The 27,985-nt window shown below is 47.5% G+C and overlaps 1 long non-coding RNA gene across 1 annotated transcript; it reads right to left on the reverse strand.

Annotated features, from left to right (window-relative positions):
• Positions 1-380: 380 nt before the first annotated feature.
• LOC138489784 (uncharacterized) lies at positions 381-27,954 on the reverse strand. Its single transcript, XR_011274900.1, has 3 exons — positions 27,743-27,954; positions 20,326-20,449; positions 381-1,967 (listed from the first exon to the last, which is right to left on the reverse strand). It is a non-coding gene; the product is annotated as an uncharacterized lncRNA (long non-coding RNA).
• Between the last annotated feature and the right edge of the window lie 31 nt (positions 27,955-27,985).

A 27,985-nucleotide genomic window follows, 5' to 3' on the forward strand; every position in this document is an offset into this window, starting at 1 on the left:
CGCGGCTGGCGCAGAAAGTCGCACGCGCACACTGTGCGCCAGCCGTGTGCGCCACTTGTGCACAGAATTCTATGAATTACCCCAATAATGTTGCTACTTCAAACTTTTAACACACACTAGTTTTTCAGCTCTCTTTACCAACTCACTGGCTGTGTGCGCCTTTTCTTGGTTTGTACGATTCACAATTCACCAGTCAAGGTTAGTACCACAGGCTTGACCTCACCTCCCCAACTCTGCCGTTCACCTGAGAGGGTCGCTGGTGTCTGTTTTGCTTTTCTGACACGTGTAATGACTCCAGAGCTACTCACCCTATTACAAGGACTAAAAGATCTTGGACTCGGGAAGGCAATAATACACACCCATATTAGCAATTGGGATATAATTGGCTCTTTACAGGTCCTTTATTCACATATCATAGGCATACAGATAACTATGGGAATACATGCAATTGGTTATACACATACATAAACACACAAGCAAGGATAGTTACACAAGGTCTACATCACTGTTAGTGTAGTTGTAGTCGAGAACCTCATCTTGCCCACGATGACACTACCCAGTCCCAAGGCAGGTAGGCAGGGAGATCACATGTACTAACGGGATCTGGAGCTGAGTGTCCTCCCTCTCTGTCTACCATCAGGATATCTCTTCTCTTATTGGGTAAAAATCCCCACCCCTCCTAGGTTGCCAAGCATCACTGGCCGAAGGACAGACAGCAAGCATGGGTAGCAAAGAGCGGAAAAATCCAGACAGCAGTGGAAAAAACCCATTTTGTTTCACATGCGCTCATTCCCAGCTCCCCTTATCACTACACCAAGCACATCTCCGACTCCCTTCTCAGCTTGGCCTTGAGCGAACAATACAATAACTATACTTCATAGTGAGCTCTTCTGTTTCATAATATAATCTTGCCACCATTGCAGACTTCATGTCTGCCTTCTAACTGAACTCACACAAATGTAGACTTTCATTGCGGTTTGGAAGTGAATGTCCACAAATGGCTGTGTACCGGCACCATGTTTTAGCTCATTTTTGCACACGCATTACACTCCACCCTTTGGACAATCAAATGCCATACCCCAATGAAACAAAGGATGGTTTTCAAAATTGACGAAACATCGCCATTAAATTGGGAATACAAGAAATACAGCAACAACAAACAACCAAAAATAAATTACTGCAAAAACACAAATAAGAACATAGCGCAGTGCCTCAGGAATCCAGGAAAACAGTAAATCCCACCAGTCCCCGCTCTGGTCCTACGTAACCTGAAAATCAGGTCCCCCAAACTGCCAATGTGCTTTTCAATAGAACAGGAATGATCTTCCAAACAACACATCCCTTCAATGACCCTGCAACCCAAATTGTTGACATTTGCAGATGCGTAGAGGATCACAAGTCATCAAGTAACAAACATCAGCAGGAGCAATATTGTAGGTAACAATATGGGTCATATTTCTCCATTTGCGATCTGTGACTGCACAAAATTTGCACTACTCATAAACAGACAAATAGCCTCTGACATCGGAATCATCCATGAGATAATCATTATGCAGTACTCTGAAAACGTGCCACAACACAGGGGCCGGCGTTGGTACAGCCACAAGGCACATTGAAATCAGGTTCGCAGCATCATGAACATCAGCCAAGCATATGTGTGAGATGTTCAACACAAGACGGGCCAGGAAGACCCATACATTCTCAGGGTGCTGAACAATTGCAGCATAGCCCTGCCGCACAAAAGACATGGAAGTTGTGGAAGGGGGCAAAACATCACACCCATGTCCACGACGCTTCCTCAAGGCATCACGATACAATGCAGTCGAATCAGCAGCAGGCAACATCATAACATCAAAGCCGTCAGTCGTCATCCAGATCGTTGATTTCAGCTGCAAAATTGATATGTCTGCCAACGTTGCTCACATGTCTCCACACAAATCCACAAGCGCAAACACCACACACAGGGTCTGAAAAAAACAAATTCAGAAAAAAACAAGATATCAATGAAGTACATCACTCCTGTAAATAACATTTGTCAGCGGGAACATGACTCCATTTTCTCTTCCTTGGTTCCATCACAAGAACAACTTGGTCTTCCCCTGCTGCAATTACATCTGCCGGAACCGGCAGACGAGTACTTTTTTCAACCAATAATTTCACTCCTGGAACCATTCTGTCTGACGAGGCAAAAAATATGTCACCAAGTGTAGTTATCACTGTGGGTAGCTCTCCCTTCTACACCATAGACAACTTTAAAGGTACAATAATCAATTGTTCCACCCTATCACCTTTATGGATAGGTAGCATGTTTTCTCCACTATTGATTAGGATAACATTTATCTCTCCCTGATAGTCGGCATCAACAATTCCCCCCAAAACTTGGATTCCTCTCAATGCTAATCCATATCTAGGGGAAATTAATCCCATATGTTCTGATGGAATGTGCACTCCAATTCCTGAGTCATTAACAGTAATTCCTCTGGGTTCTAACCTAATCTCCTCTCTTGCATGTAAACCCACCCCTGCAGATTCGGTAGGTGTTGCTCGATAAGGAGCTAGCGCTCCAGGTGACATTTCCCAGTACATCAGTGTTTCAAATGCTCTATTCGGCTTCATTTGTAAGGCTGGAGTTAACATACGCATCAATGGGGTCTCATTATTGGCCATTGGTCTATTGCTCAGCACTTGCACCACATCCAAAACGGACTCACGCCACCCTTACAGATTACCCTCGACAGTTTTTCGGAAATGGTCTTTTCAACAACCCATTCATTCTCTCAATCAATCCTGAAGCCTCAGGGTGATAGGGGATGTGAACAATCCATTCAACCCCTATTTCTTGACAACAGTCCTGAATCAATTTTCCTTTAAAATGTGACCAATTGTCACTTTGAATCTGTAAAGGAATTCCATAATAGACTGCCACTTGATCCAACAATTTAATAGTATTCAATTGCATGGCTCTTTTGTATGGTAGAACCATTAAATATCCTGAATGTGTCCACAATAGTGAACGCATACTGACATCCTCTGCTAACTGGCATCGATCCGATATAATCTATCGGCCAGATTTGACCAGGTAAAGTATCTCGTTTTAGTGTACCACGTATGACATGTGGAATAGATCTCTGTTTTCGATGCTGACACACTGGATATTGCAGAATTACTGTTTTCACTATTTCTAATGGAATGCTAATTCCTCGATCTTGTGCCCAGCTGAGAGGAGCTTTTTCTCTGAGATGCTCACTTTTATGCTGTGCCCACTTAGCATTCCATTCAGGATCATTTTCATCATTTTCATCAGGCCTTGCATCCATGGCTGAAATTTTGGCATGTTCATCTGCAACAGAATTGAACCAATGTACTAATAAGTCTTTCGCGCATTGTGCATCTTCATGATATACTGTCACTGTGCTATGACTCAACATGTTGGCGATATCTTGCCACAGTTCTTTTACCCCTAATTTCTTTGCATGACTCTTCCATCCATTCTTCTGCCATGTTGGCATCCAAACCGCAAATGCATTTGCAACGGACCATGAGTCAGTATATATATATATATCTATATATATATATATATATATAACAATAGCCAGCGGCTTCTTGCTTTGATTCTTGATAAACTGCATACAGTTCTGCAAATGAACTACTCTTCCCTTTTCCCGATGTTGTCAATATTTTTTGGATTATACACCACTGCCTTCCAGTGTCTCTCAGTCCCTGCATATTTACCCGAACCATCAGTGAACCAGGCATGTTCAGTTTGTTTACTAGTTAACTCCTCACAAGGAACTCCCCATTTCACAGGAGACTCACAAATTGCAGTCCCCCCTGATGGTGCCAAACCAACCAGCAGAACACCAGCCACTTGCCCATGTAATGTTGCTCTACTCTTCCCTGTCTTGGCACAATCTCGTATGTGCCACTTCCATTTGATGATACTAGCTTCTTAGGCATGTCCTATTCGATGTATTTTAGGAGAGCTTAGTGGCCATTGCATGATCAGAATTTCCAGTCGGATCAATACGTCATGATCCACTGTCATTTGTTCTGTATCCACAAGAGCCCAATAGCATGCCAAACAACTGCTTTTCAAAGGGAGTATATCGGTCACCAGCTTCAGGTAACTTCCAACTCTAAAATCCCAAAGGAACACACTTTCTATCCTGTTTCTGCCACAAACTCCAATTGGCATAGTTTTCCTGCAAAGACACATTTAATTCCACCTCACCTGCCCTCAATGGCAACAAGTCCAGCACTCTCTCTTGTTCCTCTCCCCACTCAGATTTCTTCCATGTTACTTTGCGCAGAGTCACTAAAATCTGCTCCAAGTGTGGTATATGTTGTCTCCAAAATCCAAATAACCCTATGAACTGTTGGGCTTGTTTTTTATTCACTGGTGTAACAAACACAAAGATTTTTTGTTTAGCCTTTGGCACCATTTCACGATGCCCATTATATTGTCAGAAAAACCATGATCTCCGCTGGACCCTGAGGTTTTGTTTCATTAATTTCCCATCCTTCCTTTCTCAAACCTTCAATAAGGATGTTTGGGTGCATTCGCACACTCTGCTCATCCTTTCCCTTTATCAGGATGTCATCAGTGTAGTGCAAAATTTGCTCATCAGTTTTGCACGGGATCTTGTCCAGATGTTCCTCCATCAGCCAGTGACAAATGGTCAGACTATGCATGTACCCCATGGCCAAACATTGAAACGTATATTGCCTCCCATTCCAAGAAAATGCAAACTGTTCTTGACATTGTTCTGCAATCGGTATGGGGAAGAATGCATTTGCCAGGTCTATCAGTGCGTACCAAGTTCCTTAGAACTTCTGCACATTTTCGATCAAAGTAACCGCATTTGGAACGGCAGGCATTAACGGAGGAGTGTACTTATTCAACTCACGATAATCTACAGTTATCCTACAGCTTCCGTCTGGCTTCTTAACCAGCCAGACTGGATTGCTCTAAGCCGTTGTTACAGGACGTGACACGCCTGCTTCAACATATCCCTTAATGGTGTCTATAATCTCCTTCTGCCCCCCAGGAATACAGTATAGTTTCCTAGATACCTGCTTTGTGGCTAACGGAACCTGCACGGGGGTCATTTTCCATTTTTCCACAATAAGGGGAGTACACGTCAACGCACTCACACCGAACTGGTAAGTTTTACCTCTTAGTCCTAAATCAATCCCTCCAGAATATCAAAGCTAATAATATATTTGAGTATAGGAACAATCAATACTTGGTACTTATTCCTTTTTAAATTACCAATTTTCATGTCCACTTTCGTTTGAATTTTAAGGGTCTCTTTCCCTCCGAGTCCAGTAATAGTAAAATGCCTGCCATTAAATCTCGAAAGATTGCCATGAATCAAGGAGGCCTCCGCCCCGTTATCAATCAAAGCTGTAACCTCTTGCGTATTTCCTGATTGCCAAAATAATTTCACATTCACATGAGGTTGTCTGCCTATCTTAATCAGGGCAGACACTACCGGAGTTTGACCCCAATCCTAGTCGTATTTCGAATGCATGTATTTGGACTCTGTCTACAACATCGCACTTACAACCTTACGTAAATTAGCATAGGGTGGCTGTTATGGTGATGGCATCCCCATGGACATGTTATCCATCTCTTCTTCCGGTGGTGCGGAAGGGGACTTATCCTCACTTTGCTTGTTCACATCCTGCCGTTTCACTTGTTTATACCACTCTTTCCCTTCAAGACCTCGCTTTTTAAACAGCTGATACATTTCAGGAGTCCCAATTCCATCAATATTTCGCGCGGAAATCCAATGCTCAAATGTTCTTACCACCAGGATAGGTTGAAGTCAATTTAAGCACCACAAAAACCACAGCAGGAGAAAATAACAAATAGGTAGGTTAGTAAGGGACAAACTATCCCGGGTGGCACGAGGAACGCACTGGGTACGGGATGGTGTACTGGCAGCAGAGCGTTCAAAGTGCATGTTAAGAGGGCTAGAAGGTTGTGGTAGATAAAGTACTTGACAGGAGGACTGATGTTTCAGCAGCAAAGGTAACCAGTGACTGGAGTAGGATCAAGTGCTGTTGGAACAGGCAGGTATAAAGTGGAGCAATGGAAACCCCTAAATGAGACAGAACTCTTATTGTACTGTAAGGAGCAAGCAGAGTTGTAGGATGTCCGTTGGTCCAAGGAAACGCTGATGCTGACACAGGAGGTGTTTCCGAGCGGGTACTCCGTTCGCGTATTGCCAGGAACTGGTGCTCTAGGGACCGGAGCGGCAGCAAAACCAGAATCGGAATCCAATGAATTCAGTGCCTTAGCAGAACCGGCAGACAAGGCAGGGTCAAGGTGGTCCGTGTTCAGAATCCCACGGAGGGCCATGCCGTTAAAAATTCGACAGGCAAATCAGGGTCAGTGCACGGTCCATAGTCAGGATTGAAACGAGGAGTTGAAAAGGTATGAGCTTCCGGAATAAGATGAAAGGTAGTCTGTCTGGAATAGTAAGCAGTACAAAATACCGTAACCCTAAATGGAAGCACCGAAATGAGGGAAAGGACTGGCTTTATACTTCAGGCGGAGGCAGAGTCAGCGTGGCAGCGTGCTTCCGCAAAGGACGTCGGCTTCGCACGTGACACAGGAGGTATGCCTTGGTTGACAGTTTCCAAGGCAACCTCCATTTCTTCCAAATGGATGTGCTGACGCATCGCATGTAACCACGGGACTGCTGTAATACCCCTGGTTCATGCACGCAACCACAGGGTTAGAAAATGAAATGAGTATGTGCCTTAGTGGACTAAGAGCAATACTGGAGAGACTGAAAACTAGGTTAGACAACTGGGAAGTGGTCCCAGAATCAGTACACCAGTCAGTTTGAGAGACTGAGGAGATAGGGTGACCCAGGAAAATAAGTCACCTAGGGCAGACTCAGTTGTGATAGATACCATGTCACAAGAAGGTTCCATTGACAGCTCAATGGTTCCAGATATTGCCTTGTCAGGGCAACAGAATGCTTCTGTAGGGTTTACATGTATGCCAGAAATATGCCCTATGTCACAGAGGCCTGCACCCTTATCCAGTGAAGAAACTGGTTACGGCACCCTGCCCCGAGGCAGATGGAGAGCTCGGCGTTCACTTACCTAAGGTGAGGGCGTTAACCTTTGGGGTTCTACAGGAGAAGAGAAAGGGAAGAGGAGAGAGGCACCCAATAACCCCAGTTCATTAATCCCATATTTTCTATCTGCAGACATCTTACTCTTCGAGTCAGACATACAGTGCACAGAGGTCCAGCCCAAAGAGCCAACCGTGTGTTAAACATCACCTTTGAAGACACGGCATTCACCCAGTCAAGACCGGCGCCTCTGCGGGAATCAGGTGAGCATTACAGAACACAAAGCCTACCGCAAAACTCCCACCCAGGCGCTATGGAAACCTCGGATACTGACCAGCTAGCCCAGTTACTTGGGGGAACTAAGAGCAGAAGTGCATGCAGCCCGTCAGGAAACGAATGCTCTAAGAAGGGAACTGATTATTTCCAAGGAGCGAACAGACGATCTCGCTAGACAATTGCTACAGTCACAAGCCGGACAAACTCCGTTACCCGCATCAGGGGCAAATCTTCCTTCAACATCCTCTACGAACCCAGTGCAGATCAACCTACCTGGGAATGTACCTCTGGCTCCGCCCGAACGATTTTCTGGTGACCCAAAGAGGTTTGCAGTATTTATTAATCAGTGCCGGTTGCACTTCTTATGCCGGCCAGCAGCCTTTCCAACTGATCAAGCTAAGGTAGCTTTCGTGCTTTCGTACCTTAGTGGCAATGCGGCAGACTGGTCGATCCCTCTAGTTAATCAAGATGATCCGGTTCTCCATGATTTTCAAGCTTTTCAGCTCAGTATGGAAAAACTGTTTGCAAGACATTCACAGGGGCAGGCCTTGGACAATGAGCTCCTTTCATTGCGACAGGGTAATCAAGACCTTTTGGCTTATATTGCGTCTTTCAACAGACTGATAGTGGAAACTCGATGGCCTGAGGACAAAAGGATTACGCTGTTTTATAGAGGTCTACGTGGAGAGCTCAAAGATGTGTTAGCCCAAGCAGTGAATCCCCCGCAAGACTGTTCGGACTATATTGACTTAGTCGTTCAAATTGACCACAGACTGCAGAACAGGAAGGCCGATCGTTCCAAGTTTGATGCTCGAGTATTTTCCAAACCACCAACTCCTACCAAAGGAGTAGACTCCGGGGAACCCATGCAAATAGGGGGCCTGAAAGGACCACTAACACAAAAGGAGCGGGAAAGGAGAAAACAGCTGCAATTATGCCTCTATTGCGGAAACTCGGGGCACTTTCTTCGAGACTGTCCGGTGAAACCAGCCAAGAAGGCAGTAGGAGCTGCAGTTACCAGGGTCACAAACTCTGAGCAGGGAAACGACCTCGCCCGACAAGAATAGAGGTCCTCTTGCCGAGCGTTAAAACCAGTTCAGTGACCTCGCATTTCGTGATACCTATGGTCCTCATTAGCCCTGAACATCCGGATCGATTACATGCGATTGAAGCTTTCGTCGACAGCAGTGCCATCGGCAATTATGTGGATCATGAAATGGTTTTGAGGATGAATCTGACTCTTTGTCCAAAGGCTGTAAAGGACGTCATTACTACGGTGGATGGTACGGAGATAGCCTCCGGACCAGTAACGCATACCACCCAAGAAGTGACGCTAGTAAGTCAAGATGGACACCATGAGAAGATCGTGTTCGATGTGATCAAGGCCCCTCAGTTCCAGATTATTCTAGGAATTCCTTGGTTAGAGAAGCACAATCCTCAGATCGATTGGCGAGCAAGAACGGTTCAGTTTCCAGAATGTGTCTCTACTTGTCACCCTCGACCTGGTTTTGCACTGGCAGCAATTTCCTCGGAGGCTCCCCAGTTACCTCCTGAATACCTAGAATTCCAAGATGTTTTCCGGAAGGATCAGGCTAACTCTCTACCTCCTCATAGGTCTTATGACTGCCAGATAGACCTGATACCTGGATCTACTCCTCCTTGTAGTAGAATTTATGCCCTCACCGAGCCTGAGAATCTTCACCTCCGACAATACCTGGATCAATACCTAGCGAATGGGTTTATTCGTCCTTCCAAGTCCCCTGCTTCCTCAGCTTTGTTCTTCGTTCCAAAAAAAGAAGGGGACCTTAGAACTTGTATAGATTATCGCGCCCTGAACCAGATCACCGTTAAGAATAGATATCCGTTACCTTTGATCCCTGAACTCCTGGACCAAGTCAGAAAAGCATGCATATATACAAAGCTGGATCTTAGAGGAGCCTACCACTTGGTACGAGTAAAAGAGGGCGATGAATGGAAGACGGCCTTCCGCACCAAGTATGGGCTATTTGAATATCAGGTCATGCCCTTCGGACTTTGCAATGCCCCGGCCGCCTTTCAATATTTTATGAACGATGTCCTCAGAGAGCTCATAGATGTGTGTGTTGTTGTTTACATTGACGACATCCTCGTTTATTCTTCATCGGAAACTGAACATCGGAAACACGTGAAAATGGTCCTCGAGAGATTGCGTCAACACAAACTTTTCGCTAAGTTGGAAAAATGTGTTTTCAACATGACTGAAGTTGAATTCTTGGGATTCATATTATCACCTAGCGGAGTGCGTATGGATTCAAAGAAGGTCGATGCATTTCTCAAATGGCCATCGCCATCCTCCGTAAAAGGTGTTCAAAGCATGTTAGGCTTCGCTAACTTTTACCGCAGGTTTATGCCCGAATTCTCTCGAATAGTCCAGCCCATCACCGCCTTGTTAAAGAAAAACAAACGTTTTGAATGGTCTCCAGAATTTGAAGACTAGATTTATCTCTGCACCGATCTTAAAACATCCTCGCCCAGAACTCCCCTACATCGTTGAAACTGATGCTTCGAGCCTTGCCATGGGGGCAGTTCTATCACAAAAGGACCCAGTAACCAATCAGTTGCATCCCGTGGCATTTTGGTCCCGCAAATTCTCGCCTCCTGAAATCAATTACACTATTACTGATAAGGAACTTCTAGCTATCAAGTCCGCCTTTAAGGCTTGGCGGCATTATCTTCTGGGGGCCCGACACACCGTTACTGTGATTACAGATCACCGAAACCTGCAATATTTGAAAACCGCAAAAGCTCAATCCTCTAGGCAACTCCGTTGGGCACTATTCTTTGCCGAGTTTGACTTCATAATTACCTATCGACCTGGTACAAAAAAAGGTAAAGCTGATGCCCTTTCTCGGATGGGAGTGGAAGAACATTTGATCAATCCTAAACCTGTACCTATCATTCCCGAACAAAGAATTCTAGGTGTAATCGCCACACAATCCATAGAGGAAGTTAAGGATAAAGCCAGGCTACTGGTAACTCCAGCAGACATACAGAATTGGCATCTGCATGGAAAGGACTTTACGGTGAAGGACAACCTATTATATTTCCAAGAACGGTTATACCTGCCCAGCACAGATTTACAGAAAAAGGTAATCTCTTGTTATCACGATTCTTTAATGGAAGGACATCCCGGTATGACCAAGACCTCGGAAAAGATCAAGCGCTACTTCTGGTGGCCGTCTTGGAAAAAAGATATCAGAGACTTTATAATGTCCTGTGGAGTATGCGCCCAAAACAAGAGTCAAAAGGAAAAACCAGCCGGCCTCTTACACCCTATTGACATCCCGCCTCGCCCTTGGCATACGCTTTCTATGGACTTCATCACCGATCTACCTCCATGCTCCGGATACAATACGATCCTAGTAATCGTGGACCTATTCTCCAAGATGGCGCATTTCATTCCACTCAAAGGCTTACCAACAGCAGCAACTCTGGGCCGAGAATTTCTCGAAAACATCGTCCGACTGCACAGTTTTCCTTCAGTTCTAATTTCGGATCGAGGTAGTCAATTTATTTCTCATTTTTGGCGAAGTTGCTGTCGGTCGGCTCAAATTGATGTGAGACTTTCGACCAGCCACCACCCTCAAACCGACGGACAAACCGAGAGGACCAATCAAACTCTGGAACAGTATTTGCGCTGCATGCTACAACAAACTGAAAAAACTTGGAAAGATATCCTTTGGATAGCCGAATATGCCTACAATAACTCTGTCCACTCGGGAACTGGGCAGACCCCGTTTTTTCTTTTATACGTTGGATCCACTCCAAGATCTTGGAACACCAGCAGTAGACCACCTGCATTCTACAATCACCCAAGCCTTTAAGGAAGCCGTTTCTCACCTTCAAAGGGCTAAAGAACAATACAAGAAAGGAGCAGACCAACATCGGAAGGAAGCCCCCCAATATCAAGTAGGAGATCAAGTCTGGTTATCCACCAAATATCTACCTCTAAAAGGACCACGCACATTCAACCCAAGATACCTTGGTCCCTATTCCATCACTACCATAGTAAATCCAGTAGCGGTCAAGTTGGACTTGCCCCCTCACATGAAGATACATCCGGTCTTCCACGTCTCTCTATTAAAACCTGTGCAACCTCAAACCCGACTAACTACATCTCCAAAACCTATTCTAGTTGATGGAGAACTCGAGTTTGAAGTCAAAAGCATCCTGGATTCCAAGATCTCCAAATCTAAACTATTTTACCTGATTGACTGGAAAGGCTACAGTCCCCAAGAAAGATCCTGGGAACCTGCAGAATATGTCCACGCGCCTCGTCTAATCAAAAGATTTCATCGAACATTTCCTAACAAGCCCAAACCCCCGGAGAAGCCCGGTTTGGGAGGGGCCTTGAGGGGGGGTGCTGTCATGATCTCTGCTTCCAAAAGATCAGGACCTGCCCGACTCCCTTGGAAGCAGACCCATAACCCCGGTTCCGAGTGCCAGCCAGTCCCAATTGGGACCTTTTGGACCCTGTCCTGGTGCCAGTGGCACCAGGCTCATAAAGATGCCCAGTCCCAGCGCTGGAAGCGCCGGGCTCATAATGCTTGGGTGGACTTACCTGCAGCAGACCATGCTGCTTACTTACCTGCCAGTTGAACCCCTGATCCTCTTCTGTTTGGGACTACTTTTCCTGTTGGGTGGGGCAGGAGCCACTCCCTAGGTTCAGAACACTGGAACTCTTCTGGAAAGCAGGAACTCTTTTCTTACCTAGGCGTGGCTGTGGAAGGAGACACCTAAGCACTACAGGAGGCTATTTAAACCACACCCGATGGATGAATCTTGCTTTGTGTTATTCTGCATTCTCTGCAGCAGAACGCTCATCGTGTCTTCTGCTTCTGATCCTGGGCCAAAGGGAACAAAGGCTTACCATCCTGGAATCCAGTCTTCAGCAGCACCTGTAAAGACAAAGAAAGAACAGGTTAGCACTACGGTCTTCAGTGGCAGCGCATCTCTTACCTGGTCCATCGGCTGTCACCAACGCCTCGCGCTGCATTCCGGCATCTGAAAGACAAAGGCTTACCTACTCTTCGCATGCTCCGGAGGTTTTTGCACTGCATTCCGGCATCTGAAAGACAAAAGCTTACCAGCTCTTCGCACGTTCCGGAGGCCTTCGGCGCTGCATCCTGCATCTGAAAGACAAAAGAAGGTGCGTTTAAAGACATTGGGCAGCTTTATTACTCACGTGCCATTACTCCTTCCCACGCCGAATCCAGTGGGTATTCCAGTACCCTTCAGCTTCTCTAAAGCTCCGAACTTGTACCTGCAAGATAAAAGGGACAGTTAGTGCGCATCGTGAAGCAGGCTACAAGCGCTTACTTACGTGCTTCCAGGCGCTTCTATTCCTCACGCGGGTTCGATCCTCAACTCTCATCAGCCCGCCATACGCCATCGCCGGAACCCTGCAAAACAAGAGATATCATTACAAAAGACTTTTAAGACATTTGAAGTGCCCAGAACTTACCGTTCGTGCAGTTAACGACGGCCAGCAGTCCTCTGAGGTCAAGAGGCCTGCACCCTTATCCAGTGAAGAAACTGGTTACGGCACCCTGCCCCGAGGCAGATGGAGAGCTCGGCGTTCACTTACCTAAGGTGAGGGCGTTAACCTTTGGGGTTCTACAGGAGAAGAGAAAGGGAAGAGGAGAGAGGCACCCAATAACCCCAGTTCATTAATCCCATATTTTCTATCTGCAGACATCTTACTCTTCGAGTCAGACATACAGTGCACAGAGGTCCAGCCCAAAGAGCCAACCGTGTGTTACACATCACCTTTGAAGATACAGCATTCACCCAGTCAAGACCGGCGCCTCTGCGGGAATCAGGTGAGCGTTACAGTTCCTTGACACCTTTTGTGATACCCTTGGCCCCTTTCCCACATCTCATCACCCATCGGGACTCCCACTTCCGCCTCCCAATCTTGTCTCAGTTGTACTACCTCTTTTCCCACTTTGGACATCATCAACTCATATATTCTAGATATCTCATGTCCCCCTTCCGCTATGTCATATATCGTATCTGTGGTAGCATTTGACTCCTCCCCTAGTACCACTTCGGACCATGTCATCCTGATTCTTCGCACCACTCTATGATACGTAATATACTGGCCCGTGTGTAACCCGGTTTCCTCTCCCAACACTTCGAAGTCTATTATAGTCCCCTCTTGCCAAATATCACCCATCGTTGCTATCCCCACCGGTTCCCAGTGGTTCCTGATCATCATCCTTAGTTGCCTTTCTTCACCCGCTAGCGCCACTAGCGGTACCTGAGGGGAACACGGGAGTGGGTTCTCGTTCATCTGGCATGCCCTGCGCCACATCTCCCACCCAAGTATCATCATCTTTGGATGCCCTTCCATTTCTGCCTTGGGCAGCCACATAATTTCCTTTAAGTAGAACGTAGCACAGTCCTGTCGAAAAAGCCTGGACTCAGAGGTCACCTCCTCTGAGAGCAACTTAGCTACATATTGCAGCTGGCTTGCTATATAATAAACTTTGTAGTTAGGCAGTTTTATACCCCCTTTCTCATATGGATTGTAATTTCCAGAGGGCCACTCTATTTCGTGTTCCATGCCAAAGGAAATCCCTGCACATACTATCTAATCTAATGAAGAATTTCTTTGCTATCCAGTGTGGTATGTTCGCAAAGTAGTGCAAGAGCCTGGGTAGGACCACCATCTTCAACATTGCCCCACGCCCCATCATTGCTAAAGGCAGCTTCACCCAGAACTTCGTGCAATTGATAATTTTCTTAATCGCTACTACTGTATTGTATTGATGCGCCTCTTCCACTGTATGGTATATATCTATCCCAAGATATCGGAATGTGCTAACCTCCCATGGTATCTGTAACACCGGTAGCTGTATTACTGGGATCCCTTTATATCTACCCAGTGGGAACATGCTAGATTTCTGGGGGTTCACAGCTATACCAGACAGCCCTGCATATCTCTCCATCATCTCCAGGATGTATTGGAGGTTTTCTTCCGGGTGTCGCAAATACAACAACATATAATCCGCATAAAGGGAAATTAAGTGCTGTTCCCCTCCCACGGCAATGCCTATCTTATCATACTGCTGCCTCAGGTATATCGCTAGGGGTTCCAGGGCCAGTATATAAAGCACAGGAGACCATGGACATCCCTGTCTAGTACCCCTACGGAGTTGCCACCTTTCTGATATCACTGCCCCCGTCTTAACTCTAGCCAGCGGTTCACTATATAACATTTTTGCCCACTGTAGGTATCCTGGCCCTATTCCATAGCCAGCCAATGCCGCCATCAGCCATGGCCATTTGACCGAGTCAAAGGCCTTTATTGCGTCCAATGATACAATTGCCAATTGACCTTTGTTCTTGTTTCCATGCTCAATAACTCGATGGAGTCGCCTAAGATTATTGGATATGTTCCTATTTGGAACATACACTGTCTGGTCGGGATGTATTAATTTACCAATAACCCTCCTCAGTCTATTTGCCAAAACAGCCGTCAGTATTTTACTGTCCTGATTTAACATTGATAAGGGTCTATACGAACCACAGCTATGTCCAGGCTTATTGGGTTTGGGAAGCGGTATTATAATCGCTTCTCTGAGGGACTCTGGCAGTCTACCTATCTCATATGCCTCATTCAACATCTCTAAAAGTGGGGGGAGCACCTCTCCCTTAAATATCTTGTAGAATTCGCTTGGGAGTCCATCATCCCCCGGAGTCTTGCTGGTGGGCACCACCTCTTCTAACTCTTCTAAAGTAATCGGTGCGTCCAACTCCTCTCGCTCCTCCGCGCTGATCTGCGGCAGTCCTATGTCCTCCAATGTTTATACTATCTTCGTGTGATTACTCTCCTCATCATCTCCATATAGTAGCCTGTAATACTCTACAAACTCCTGGTTAACCCCTTCATGGGTATCAACTATGTTCCCATCCTCCCTTGTTATTGTTCTAATCATGGGCCTGGGGGGTCTCACTCTTGTATAGCCATGCCAAGATCCTTCCTGGTTTATCCCCTTCTGCATGCTGTCTCTCTATGTATTTTATATAGTTAAGGTTACACAGTCTCTCCCAATGCCCAGCACATTTCTGTTGCAGCCTGAGAATCAATTCAGTGTCTTCCTTGGTATTATCTTCTCCCCTCAATGTCCTCTCTAATTATGCCTCTGTTTCCTGTAGCTCAGCCAGGATCCCTCCTTGCAGCCCTTTGGACTTTGCTATGGCTACCCCTCTCATCACAACTTTAAAGGCCTCCCAAAGTGTGCCCGCCAAGTGCACACTGCCAATATTGATCTCAAAGTAGTTAATAATCTTCTCCCTCATATCTTCCTTAAAAAAGGGGTCTTTCAGCACCTCTGCTCTGAGGCGCCATGTCGGGATCCTCGCTCTCGGGGGTCGATATTGCCATCCTAGGATTAATGGCGAGTGGTCTGAGAGGACCCTTGCTTTATATTCTGTCTGCGTGATCTCTGTTATTATCTCTTGCGTGGCAAAAATATAGTCCAACCTAGTATGTAGTTGCTGCGGAACGGAATAGTGCGAATATTGCCTCTCTTGGGGGTGATGTGACCTCCATACATCCCCAAGCCCAAAATCATCCAGCAGTGTCTGCAATGCTTTGGCGGCTGGGGCGGGTCTATCCATTTTCCCATCTGATCTGTCTACCTTAGGATTTAGTACACAATTAAAGTCTCCTCCCCAAATCACTGCACTCCCCGCACACATGCTTAGGTTGTTACACAGGGTTCTAAAATATGCTGCCGTGTTTTGATTCGGAGCATACATATTTATAATGCCTATCTCCCTGTTTTCCACCAATCCCCTCATTATGGCCATCCTCCCGTCTGTTTCCACTATTGTCTGTAACAACTGAAACGGGACATGCGACGCCACCCAGATGATTACTCCCCTATCGTAAACCGAATATGATGAGCCCACCACAGTTCCCTTCCATTTCTTCCCGATCATCTCCATCTTATCCCGCGTCAGGTGAGTCTCCTGCAGCAGGGCTATGTCTATCTTATGTCTGCGTAGGTATAGCATAACCCTTTTCCTCTTTAAATGGCTATTGAGCCCTCTAACATTCCAAGTAATTATTTTAAGATCCCCCATGGCCTGTTAGAGTCCCACCCTTGCCCCCCAGTGCAGTCCAAATCCAAGTGTATTTCCCTTCCATATAGGCTCGTTTCCCAACTTGAACTCCCCTTAACTAAAAACACATCAAACACCCCAACCTCCCTCCCTCCCACCTCCCTTCCCTGCCCCAACAATACCCTCCCCAACTGTTGCCCAGCTACATCCCTGGATCTCAGGCACCCCCGCATCTAGCCCTTTCTGGCAATAGCTTGTACTCGCAGCTCAGCAGGGTAAAGTCGCTCTAGTGGCTGTCTTACTACTACTTCCTGGGGGTAGGGTGCCTTCATCCTGCTACTCCTGTTTGCTTCAAATTCACCACGCTTAATGCTACCCAGTTTACTTGTGTGCTTTATACTCTATATTCCAGTCCAACAAGTTCAACGAGTCCAAGAGTATCATAATGCAATTTCGACGTTATCCATCTGTGCCCTTACCCTGTTATCTGTGCCACACAGTCTCTTCTGGGACTCCCCCACCATTTATCATTTCGTTATGCATGAAATATCGCCATCACTTATCGTGCTCCTCGTGGTCCTGCTCCTCCTCTCGTTCCGGACAGCCCTACAAGTCCAGGCATATAAAAAAAATGCTCTACTTTTATGCAGGACTTTGAGCTTCGCAGGATACAAAAGCATGTATTTGATTCCAGCTGTGCGCAGTCTCCTCTTGACCACCACATAGCTGTAATGCTGTCTCTGCACTAGCATGGTGTAATCAGGATACGCCGTGACGGTTGCAGATGCTCTTTCTATCGTTCCACCTTTACGAAAGTACTCCAAGATCTTCTCTCTATCTTTATAGTTCGGGATCTTTGCAATTATTGCCCGAGGGGGGCCCCGGGCCGCGGTTTCCTCATCAAGGCCCTGTGTGCTCGCTCAACTGTAAATCCTTGTGAGAGCTTTCGGGCCCCTATCTCTTGCAGGATCATATTCTCCACATAGTCCTTGGGGTCCTGGCCTTCTTCCCCATCCAGCAGGCCGACCACGCGGATATTGTTTCGTCTCGCCCTTCCTTCAGCTTCTTCCGCTCGGTTCTCGAGGTTAGCTACCTGCTGCTTTAGTATATGGACCTCCTTTGTGTTGTTTGTGCTGGTTTCTGTGTTGGTTTTCACTGCACTCTCCAGACCACTCGTTCTTTCTGCCAGCGCTCTGACATCTTGTCTCAGCAGGGTGACCTCTATTCCTACTGCATCTATTTTGGTCTCCAAGGCAGTTCGTAGGTCCGCCATTGCTGTCCCCCATGAGGTTTTCAACTCTGTTATAGCTGCTAGGATCAGCTGGTTTTCTTTTGCCGGGGTACCTTCTACGGATGTAGCTTCGGCACTTTGTGCTGGTGCGGTAGGAGTCTGTTGCGTCTAGGCAAAGACGTCCATCGTGGGTTGTTTACTCTTGGCGTTAGCTCCTCTTATCGACATCATGCAAACCTGCCTGTGTTTCTAGTTCCAGCTCTTTCGTAATGTGACAATTCAGCTTCCCCGTTCTTCTGTGACGCCACAGGGACAGTTGGGGCCTGGAAGCGTTATCCTCAGAGGACTGCAGTATGTGTTTATATGCGCTGAGTTGTGTTTCGAGTGAGTTGCATCCTCCCACGTCCTCAACCGTTGTTACTTCTTCCTATAGACCTCCTCAGACTCTTGGCAGAGCCATCTGTAGTCTGCATGTTCTGTACTCTGTGCACCCGTGCCAGTGTTCACACAGGTCCTGCAGGTACCATCAATGTTCTGGCTCGACCCTGCATGCAATGTTTCCACCGCCGTGGCAATCAATGGCCTGCACATTTGTTCACTGGGGCCATTAGATGTACCTCATTCTTCACCACTATTACGCCTCAGGCTCATATGATACGTGGTGCCATGTGCCAATTTTCACTATGGGGTGGCATTACTAGATTAGTTACCTGGGCATATATCCCCAGCACAGTGGAAAAGTCCTTCCTCCATCACTGTAGTAAATAACTGGCATCCGGTGTCCGTATCCTTTAGGCACTAATATGGCATTTCGTTTGTGCGGGGTACTTATTCCTTTCGACGCAATGGCAGGGAGATGTTATTTTCAGTGTCTTATCTCAGCTTCTGCATACAATTACGAGCAGGAATGTATCATGCAAGCCGCGCTGGCTCCCTCTCGCACAGGACGGCTCGTTCACTGTTGTTTGTTTAAAGTATCAATGTGTCCTTTCCGTCGGCTCTGCACATGCTGCTGCATATGCGGCTGCTTGGAATGTTCCGTTCGTGTCTGGAGCTCCAACGCTATTGTAGCCAAAGTTCACTGAATGCTGCTACTGTATCTGCTGCACAGTTCGCTCTGCCACTCCAAGTCATGTAATTGGCCTCGATATAACAGGACGCTGTGTTCTATGAGCAAATGTTGCTCATAATGTTAGGCGCAAGAGGATACAAAGACAAAGCGCTGCGCGAGTGTTGAATGCCTGTCCTCTTCATTAATCTCCATAGCACGGCTCAATTACCTCTGCGGTCGCGGCTGCGTTCCCTTTGTTGTCCGCCACCTTGTGTGTCTTCGTTTCTATGCAGCCGCATTCATAAAAGTTCCTTTTCTTCATAATACTTCACTCGATTCACTTGCTTCTTTCAGTTATTGTGGGGCACTTTTTCCGACGCCTTTGCTTTCATTTTTGAGGTACGCGGGTCATTTTTCAGCATGATATTTCGGATCAATGTTGGATCCACAGGAGCTGCTCAGCAAGGCACGTCCTACACCATGGCTCGTTAGCCACGCCCCCCCCGCTGCCCATTCTAATGTCTCAAGGTCTTGTAAGAATGTTATTACATTTTACCTTGCTCCCCCCCCCACCTTGATGCGCTTTGAAACACTTATAGGCGCTATATAAATAAAATACATCATATCATAAAATGAAATATCATATCATATATCATATTATTATGTCTACCCTACCACGGAATTCTCTGATGGATGTTTGAATGTCCATCCTGGGGGCTTTTATTTTGTTTAGAAAACTCCAAATATCTTCTTTTGTCACTCCTTCTGCTCCCGACTCTCCTGTTGCCTCCTTCAGCTGCTTTTCCATTCTGATGAAGGTATCATCCTTTTTGCAGAACCTCTGTAAGCGCTGTATCCCCAGGAGGGGCCTGTAGGTCCACCCGGTGGCATCTTAACAAACAGTGTTGCCTGACTTGCTCACCCCCTTTAGTGGAGGAGTGCGTTCCTGCGGTACTTTGAGGAAGCCCCAAGTTGCAGCACTACCCTCCAAAGTTTGCTCTAGAGCACACTTATCTTGCACACTGAATTGTCTTTTAGCGCATTGTCCACCCCTCTGTAGCCTCTTCCGAACAATGTCTCTCCATATGTCTCCAATGGGACCTTTGCGTTTTCTCTGTATCTGGACCCAGGTCTCTGCATACGTCTCTTTGACAAGTCGCACACTCTTCTATCACTTCCCCTTCAGCTCTGCTTTCTTTTTGAAAGCCCCTACATTCATATCATCTAAGGTCCCCTCTGCAGCATGGTCCCGTCACATCCCTTCCTCCTCTGCTCTCAATATGTCTGCTCCCTCTAGTGTGGTGTCTGTCACTGTGTGCCTAAGCCAGGGGTCCCGGCCTGTGTCCTCCCTCTATCCAGTGTGCCTCTCTGGACTAGGCCATGCTCTGCGTCTCTCCTCCTTCCTACCCGCTCATTTCATTGCCCTTGGACTCGCTGGAGATCTGCTTCCCATACTCCAGAGCCTCGCCGCCTTTGGCTTCCACCCTCTGAACTGCTGCAGCAGTCTTGGCCTCCAGGCACACATAACTTCTTTCCCAGCCCCCCGACCCGCCAGGTACCTCTGTGCACCGTATTTCCTCAATCTTTCTGCTGCGGTGAGGCTGGGCCCTTCTACTTCTGTCCATAGGCCAGGCCGCCTTCCTGCACGCACACTGCCCGCCCTCGATTCGCCTCTCCTGCCAACTGCAGATTGGAAGAAAGAATGAGGAATAGTGAGATAAAATGGGAGACACCATGTAAGACGGAGAAGGGGCAAGAAAGAATGAAGGAGGGTAGAATTAACAGGGGCACATAAGGTGTGATTTGGGGGCACTGTTCGGAGTGTGTGAAAGGCTTGAGAGAGTAAGTCGTGACGGGGAATTGGTGAGTGTGAGGAGTGCTGGTGTCTGGGTGCTTGTGGAACATAGAAGGGCACTAGTTCACCATTGCAACTGCTAATAATCAGTACAGTTCATATGATTTAATAGGCACAAACATTAAAGCAAAAAAGTAGAGCAAAACAAACACTGTTCTGTTAAGCTAGGGACATCTGGGACTCTTCCTATTAAATTAATATTAAAAAGTGTGAACGCGGCTCTCTTGTAGTTTCACACACAGGCTCTTTCTTTTTTTGCCATAGTTGCAATTCATTACTTATAACGGGCTTAATACCCGGAGGTTTCTAAGCACGCACCCGGGTATCGAACCTGTATTGTCCTGCATCATCTTGTTTCGAAGATGAGTGCTTTGCCCCTGAGCTATCCTCCCGAGACACTTGCAATTTGCCAATCTTACACCCTCCAACCAATTAAAAATGTGCTGCAAAAAATAAATTGTTATTCTGTAGTTTGCTTTTTTACTTCACAAAATGTTAAAATTCGATGCTGCAATATCCTGGCGGATCTGTTTAAGTATCAAAGACTAATGATGCTTCTGGCAGTGCCCTTTCTGTGAAGACACTTATGTTGGTGTCAATGCATATGCAAATTAGGACATTTGCATATACTTTGCCCCACAGGATCTGGACAGAGCAGAGTCTTCTGCATGTATAATGGGCCTACAGTTTTGTTATTTGTTGTGCTGTGTATGTGTTAAAATGCCACCTGCCACTAATGTTACCAAAAAAGTGGATACAGGGTGCGCAAATTACACCATATGGAACTGCACGCACTACAGGGCCACTTCTGATACTCACGTTCAAGGTGTCCTGCGAAACCTTTTTGTAAAGTTGGCCACCCTAAGCCATACCTCTCAACTCACACGCTTTTAGTGGGTGTCACCAGCCCAGGAATTAGTTCACTCACCCGCCAAGCAGTTAAACCGTCCATTCAATTCAATGGGCGGTCACCCACCTAAAAGGAACTGTAGTGGCAGAAGTATTACTGGACACCAGATTGTAGTGTAAGGGATTTATTGCATAAACCTGATGCAGGTGAAATGATTAACATAAGTTAACAGGAGGTAAGTAAGTCTCTTGAGCCACCACTGCAGTTGCTTCACTGCTGTGGGATAATGCTCATTGGAGTGTTTATATATAAAGTATCAAAGTCAGGCTGACGGCCTAAATAGCAGGAGGAGCGCCAGGAAGTGTCTGCTGTCTCCCGGAACGCTCTGGGAATGCTGCACTTCTCACGAGCGCAGTCTCGCGAGATCTCAGCGGCCGCAATCTCACAAGGCCATGTCCCACAGGAACTCCTCTGTTGTGAGACCGAATGAGAGGTCTGCCTCATATATGCCAACCCTCCTGATTTAGGCAGGAGTCTTTGTTGTAGGCCTGGGCGGTTAGCGCCAGGCCAAGAAAGGAAGACGTGAGACATCTTGCGTGGGTAACTGAGAGTGTCTGTCCCTGGGCGGGAACACCTACCCTTTTATTAACAGCGGCGTAAGTCACTGGACATGGTGTTCACGTGCGCCGTAACATCTCCTCCAAACAAGAACATTTAACAATAACACTACTAAACAATGTCACTCATTATACTTGCGCTTCACCACCGCCTACTCCATCACACAATATCTCAAGGGATTCGGCGGCAAGCGCTGGGGATATCTTGCCGGGCTGGGCACTGAGTTGCCTCTTGTTGGCGGCCCTCTGTCTTTGTCTTGGCACTGGGCTGGCAGTCCTCACTCTCCGTGTCATCCCATGCGTCAGAACTAGCTGTAGTTTTCGGGTGAGCCTTGGCGGGTCTCTGTGATCATCGTGGGATCGGATCGTGAGGCAGACATAGTTTGTGTGTGGGGTTCTTGGCCAGTACCTGATCACCAATTTCCAGTGGCTGCTGCACCAGGCCGCTGCGAGCCGACTCTCTGGCATTTGACTGCTCCTGTCTGCTCCTCAATAGTGAGGGTTCTACTACTCCCGCCAACTGAATTTCGTGCTCCGGGATTGTTGACCTGACTTTTCGTCTAAACAGTGCTTCCACCGGGTATACCGCTGTGGTGGAGTGCAGCGTTGTGCAGTATGCCATGAGGAATTCCGTGAGCGTGGGCTCCAGCGTCTGCCCCCTCTCATGGGCAATGCGGAAGGCCTTGTTGAGGGTCAGCATAAACCACTCCACGTCACCGTCGGCTCTGGACCAGCACGCTGTAATCCGGTGGTGATTTATCCCATACAAAGCTAGGAATGTGGCCAGCTCCTCACTATGGAAGGGGGACCCGTTGTCCGACCTCAACGACTCCGGGAACCCAAAGGTGGTGAATGTCTCTTTCCGAACTGGTATGACCGCAGTGGAGACCACGAAGTGTACCACCGGGTACCTTGAGAATTTGTCCAAAGCCTTCTCGCAAAGCCTCGCCACCGTCTTGGTAACTCCTTGATGGCCCACATGGGTGAGTTTGATGACTCCCTTTTGGAGGGACATAGGGATTACTAGTTGCGTCCCCCAGAGCAGCACAAGCTCTGGCCCTATCATGAGCTTGCTCCTCATGTTCCATAGGCCTTGGAAGAAGGTTTGCACCTCGGGTGTGCGGGTTTGTGTGATGCTCAAAGAGTCTTTCCATCGTCCCGCCCGCAGCTGCTTGGTCAACTCCTGCATGCCTGAGTTCTGGTGGGTCGCCTCTGCGGCGTCAGTGACGGACATGGACCTGGAAACTGCAGCCTATGTAACCATCGCGATCGTGGCCTTGGTGTCGTCCACTGGTGTCTCCTTCCCTCCGGCCAGCCCTCTTGGATGTCGGGACAAGTAGTCCACTAGGTTGTCGGCGCCCATTCGCAAGGTTACCGTCACATTGTACTCCTGCAGTTGAAGGAGTCAGCGCTCGAGCCTGATCGGGTGCCTGGGTGCGGTCCCGCCTAGGACGGGGACCGGGGGTTTCTGGTCTGTGACCACCATGATGGGGTGTCCATAAATGTAGATGTGGAAGTTACTGCACCCCAGAGGAAAACCACCACCTCTCGTTCAATTTGCGAATACCTGCGCTGTGCGTTCAAGAGTGCCTTGCTCGCAAATGCAATCGGTTGCCTTTCTCCAGACTCGGAAACTTGTAGGAGCACCGCCCCGAGTCCCACCCGGGCTCGCATCCACCATCACCTCTGACTCCTTCGTAGGGTCAAAGTACACCATAGTAGTGTCGGCTGCGAGGGCAGCTTTGGTGGCATCGAATGCCTCTTATGCTGCCTTGCCCCAGCTCCAGTACTTGTCCTTTTTTATTGGGACTTGCAGTGGTTTGGTGAGGGTGGCGAGGTTTGGGATGAACCCTCCGCAAAAGTTGACCATGCCGAGATAACTGCAGACCTCGGAGGGCAAAGTAGGAGCCAGTGCTGGTTGATGTCATCCCCTTTCTTGCGGTCGGGTGACTGTCGCCCATCATGAAAGATGAACCCAAAGAACTCCACCCTTGGTTCCATAAACGTGCACTTCCTTCTGTTCAGGGTTAGCACCACCTGGGACAGCCTGTCCAGTACCGCTGTGAGTCTGGCCATGTGCTCCTTTGGCGACACAGAATATACCAGCACGTTGTTGCTCATGTTGAGGACCCTTGGGAGGCCCACCAACACTTCCCTGATGGTTTTCTAGAAGACCTCAGCCACTGACGACACTCCAAAGCTCAGCCACCTGTACTGAAACAGGCTGATATGGGAGGAGAACATTGTGATGGCCCTGCTGTCCACATGCAAGGGGACTTGGTGGTATCCGGCCTTGAGGTCCAACGTCGAGAAAAGCTGTGCTCCCTGCAGGTCAGCTAGGATGTCGTCTAGCGTGGGGTGCCTCTCCCTGCCGATCGCTCGGTTGCACAGACTCATGTCCACGCAGATGCGCTCCTCTTCTGGACACTTTGGCTTGGCTGCCACGACAATCGGGGACACCCAGGTCATGGACCCTTCCACTCTTTCAATGATGCTGGACTGTTCAATCTTGATAATTTCAGCCTCTACCTTCTGCCGTATGTGGAGCGGTACGCGCCGGTGGCGCAGGGCTACCTGGTGGATGGTTGGGTTGACTTGCAGCCGCACCCCCTGTCCTTTTGGGCAGCCCACTCCCTTGAATAGGCACGGGAACCATGCCAGCAGACCGCCTACATCCTGGCGGTATACCTGGAAGGTGAAGTGTACCAGTTCTAGGTCTTCTACGGTCGCACAGCTGAGCAAGGTCTCTTTTGCCACCGGCGTCACAGATAACTTGCCTGTATTGTGACATCTTCGTGCTGCACCAATGCGACAAAGAACCCATACAGTGGTAAGGGTGAGGCGCCTCCATATGTGAAGATGCGAATGGTCGGGCGCTGCATCGGTGGCAGCGCTGGTGAGAGCTTCTTGAACTAGGCTGCCGGCATCAGGTTGACCGAGGCCCAGTGTCAACCAGGATCGACATCCCTGTGTTCATGACGGTGATCGAGCACTGGGGCTTCCTTCGTTGTTGCCTGGGGTCCAGGTATATCAATGAAATAAAGAATGATTCCTCTATGTCACCTGCTCCTTCCATTCTCGACAGGGAAGCCGGTCCTGGCCTCCCGTCCTAATCCACTTTGGCCACCTGCCGTTACTGAGGTTGAGTCGGCGTCAGGGGTGGTCGGGACGCTTGTGCAGACTACCAGGGTGCCCTGCACATCCGGCCGTAATGGTTAAACTTGCTGCACCGCCCGCGGCTCCTGTTGCTGGGCATGGCTGATCGTGAGTTTGTTTATTTATTTATATAGCACGCCTAACCAGTAGGTATCTGGGCGCATTTACAAGGTTACATTTACATTGATGTGACGGGACACCGCAGGCGTTGCACGGCTTCTGGCTCACCACCAGAAGCTGTTGTGCAACTTGCGTGCTCTGCCTTCTGTATCTTCTTCGGGATCTTAGCGATCCTTTTCGTCGATATCGCCTGCACCAACTCTGGGCATCCTCTTTTCAACGCCTCTTCCATCTGCGCTGCCCTGGACGTGGAGAGCTCCTAGGTTCTTCCTAGCTCCAGGATTCTGTGTAGGGGTATGTCGGCCTCCTTTATGATCTTGCAGCACAGCGCCGCTGATGAGCAGTGCTGGATGATTTGCATTCTAATTTCATCAGTCTCATCCACTAGCTGACAGGTCATGGCTAGCCTCCGCAGCAACACCCAGAGTTGGTTCCTACTTGGGTCTATAGCAAAACATGTGGTAATTGATACATGTTCAAAAGTCATTATTTTGGAACATTTACCTTGTTTTTGATTCTCAAAAAAGATTGTCAACTATGCACTTTCCGTAGACAAGAAATGAGCCCAAACATATGGGAGTTCTGATTACAGAACATAATTATTAAAACTGTGGTTTTTGGACAAGTACGAGTGGTTGTCTGTATGAATGGGGATGAAAGAGGATGTGTGAAATGATGTGTGAGATGTGATCACTGGTTGTTGTGATATGTATTTTACTAAAATTTGTTTCTAATAGATGAGAAGTTAATGTGTTTTATGTCATGTTTTTCCATGATGATATTTGACTGATGAATAAAATAAATGAATTCTAACATACACAGTGTCTTTTGTCTAGAATATACACCCTTTAAGTAGGGTTGTTTTTTGGAAGGGATTGTGTGGCGTTTTTACGCATGAATTGTATTACTAATGATTGGAGGGTTTGCAATTATCCATGGATAATTGCGTTTTTGTGTAGCTTCCGTAGCCGAGCATGGTATGCATCCAGTGATTCAGACGAATCTTGGTGTGCCTGCCGCAGGCAAACCCTCTCATAGTCCCTGTTGACCAGTGGTCGAAAATACTCCTGTAGTGTTTCTTTAGCTGCGCTGTACGAGTCATTTCGAGGTTGCAATGTTTTGAAAATCTGGTGCACCTGGCTGCCCGCATAAAACAGGAGCATAGCCCTATGAGCTGCGGCAGCATCCTCCTTGGCCATGGCGAAGTACATCTCCAGCCTTTCCACCCACATGTTCCAACGTGCCCAAAGGGTTGCAGGGGCACCTGTGACATCGAACTCCGGTACTGGACACCCAGTGAAACTTGGGCCGTGATGCCTAAGCATGAGTAACTTATCACCTAGCCCCATGCTTCACCTTTTTTTAATTCAATTTTGTTATGATCAGCTGGGAATAGAGAGAAGAGGCCAGAGTGCAAAAGCATAGGCATCATTAAAAGCTGCCTTAGATATAGGGGCATTGATCCTACCTGCCTAACTCAGGGTTTTTAACAATTGCTGGGGGTCTCAGGGGAAGACCCTTGTATCTCTGGGTTTTGATGCAGTTTTTCGGGGTCCCGAATGATCATCCATCCGAATGGCTGCAAAATTCAGTTCCCACTCCTCAGCAAAGTTGCCAAGTCTGTTCTTATTGTACCACACAGCAATGCAGACACTCAGAGGATTTTCTGCATGGTTAAGAAAAACAAGACTGAATTCTGTGCCTCTCTTGCTGCCGATAGAACTCTTGCAAGCATTATTAAATGCCAGGTGAACATGTTGCATGCTTAAGCACTGTTATGACATGAACTTTACAAAGCCATTGCTCAGGAAGGTGCAATCTGCATATATGGTGGAGATTCATGGTGAGAAGGCATAATGTGCTTGTCTTCATAGTTGCACAAGCATAGCTCTCAACCATTTGTGATAAAAAGGCGGGTGAAATCACCTGATCTTGTTTTTGGTGGGTGAGGCTCCCATTGGAAAGAATGGGCGTGCAGGAGGCTTGGCGGGTGAGTCAGCCATTTACAAGGCAGGTGACACCCACCAAAAGCGTGTGAGTTGAGAGGTATGGGCAAGCATGGGAATTGGAACCATTGTTGCTGCATAGTTTTAATTGTTCATTGATGGAAATCTTGTCAAGAAGCATAAACTTAGAGCAGCACTAAATCTGTTTTGATATTGCATGTCCTTGAACATTCACATTTATTGCATTCCACTGTAAAGTGCAAACTGCAAACAGGTTTCTAATGAAAGCTACACCAACCGAGTTTACCTTTTTGACAGGTGGGCGGGGAGTGTGGATGGAGCTGTGTAAATGGGCGGGGTCTTGTGTGGATGTGGGTGGGGTATAAACCTTAGGGTTTTTGGTTTTCAAATGTAGGCAGGTATGTCACTGACCCGGGCATTGAGGTAACACTCCTTGACCCGCACGAAGCCCGCTTTTTAAAACGGTCCTCCAGACCTCTTCCCCCACAAATCAATTGCCGCTTGCTCCACACCTGGAAAGTTCTCTAGTCGTCCCCTATAGACGAATTCCTGTGAAACGTATACCGCCAGGCGCGGACAATGCTTTTCAAAACTGCTACTACGTTGCTACAAAAGCGCTAATTGTCTTTCTTTTATGTTCATGCCGGCGTGCCC

The sequence above is a fragment of the Ambystoma mexicanum genome, chromosome 9 (genome assembly GCF_040938575.1).
Source record: "Ambystoma mexicanum isolate Mex_15411 chromosome 9, UKY_AmexF1_1, whole genome shotgun sequence".
Taxonomy (NCBI): domain Eukaryota; kingdom Metazoa; phylum Chordata; class Amphibia; order Caudata; family Ambystomatidae; genus Ambystoma; species Ambystoma mexicanum.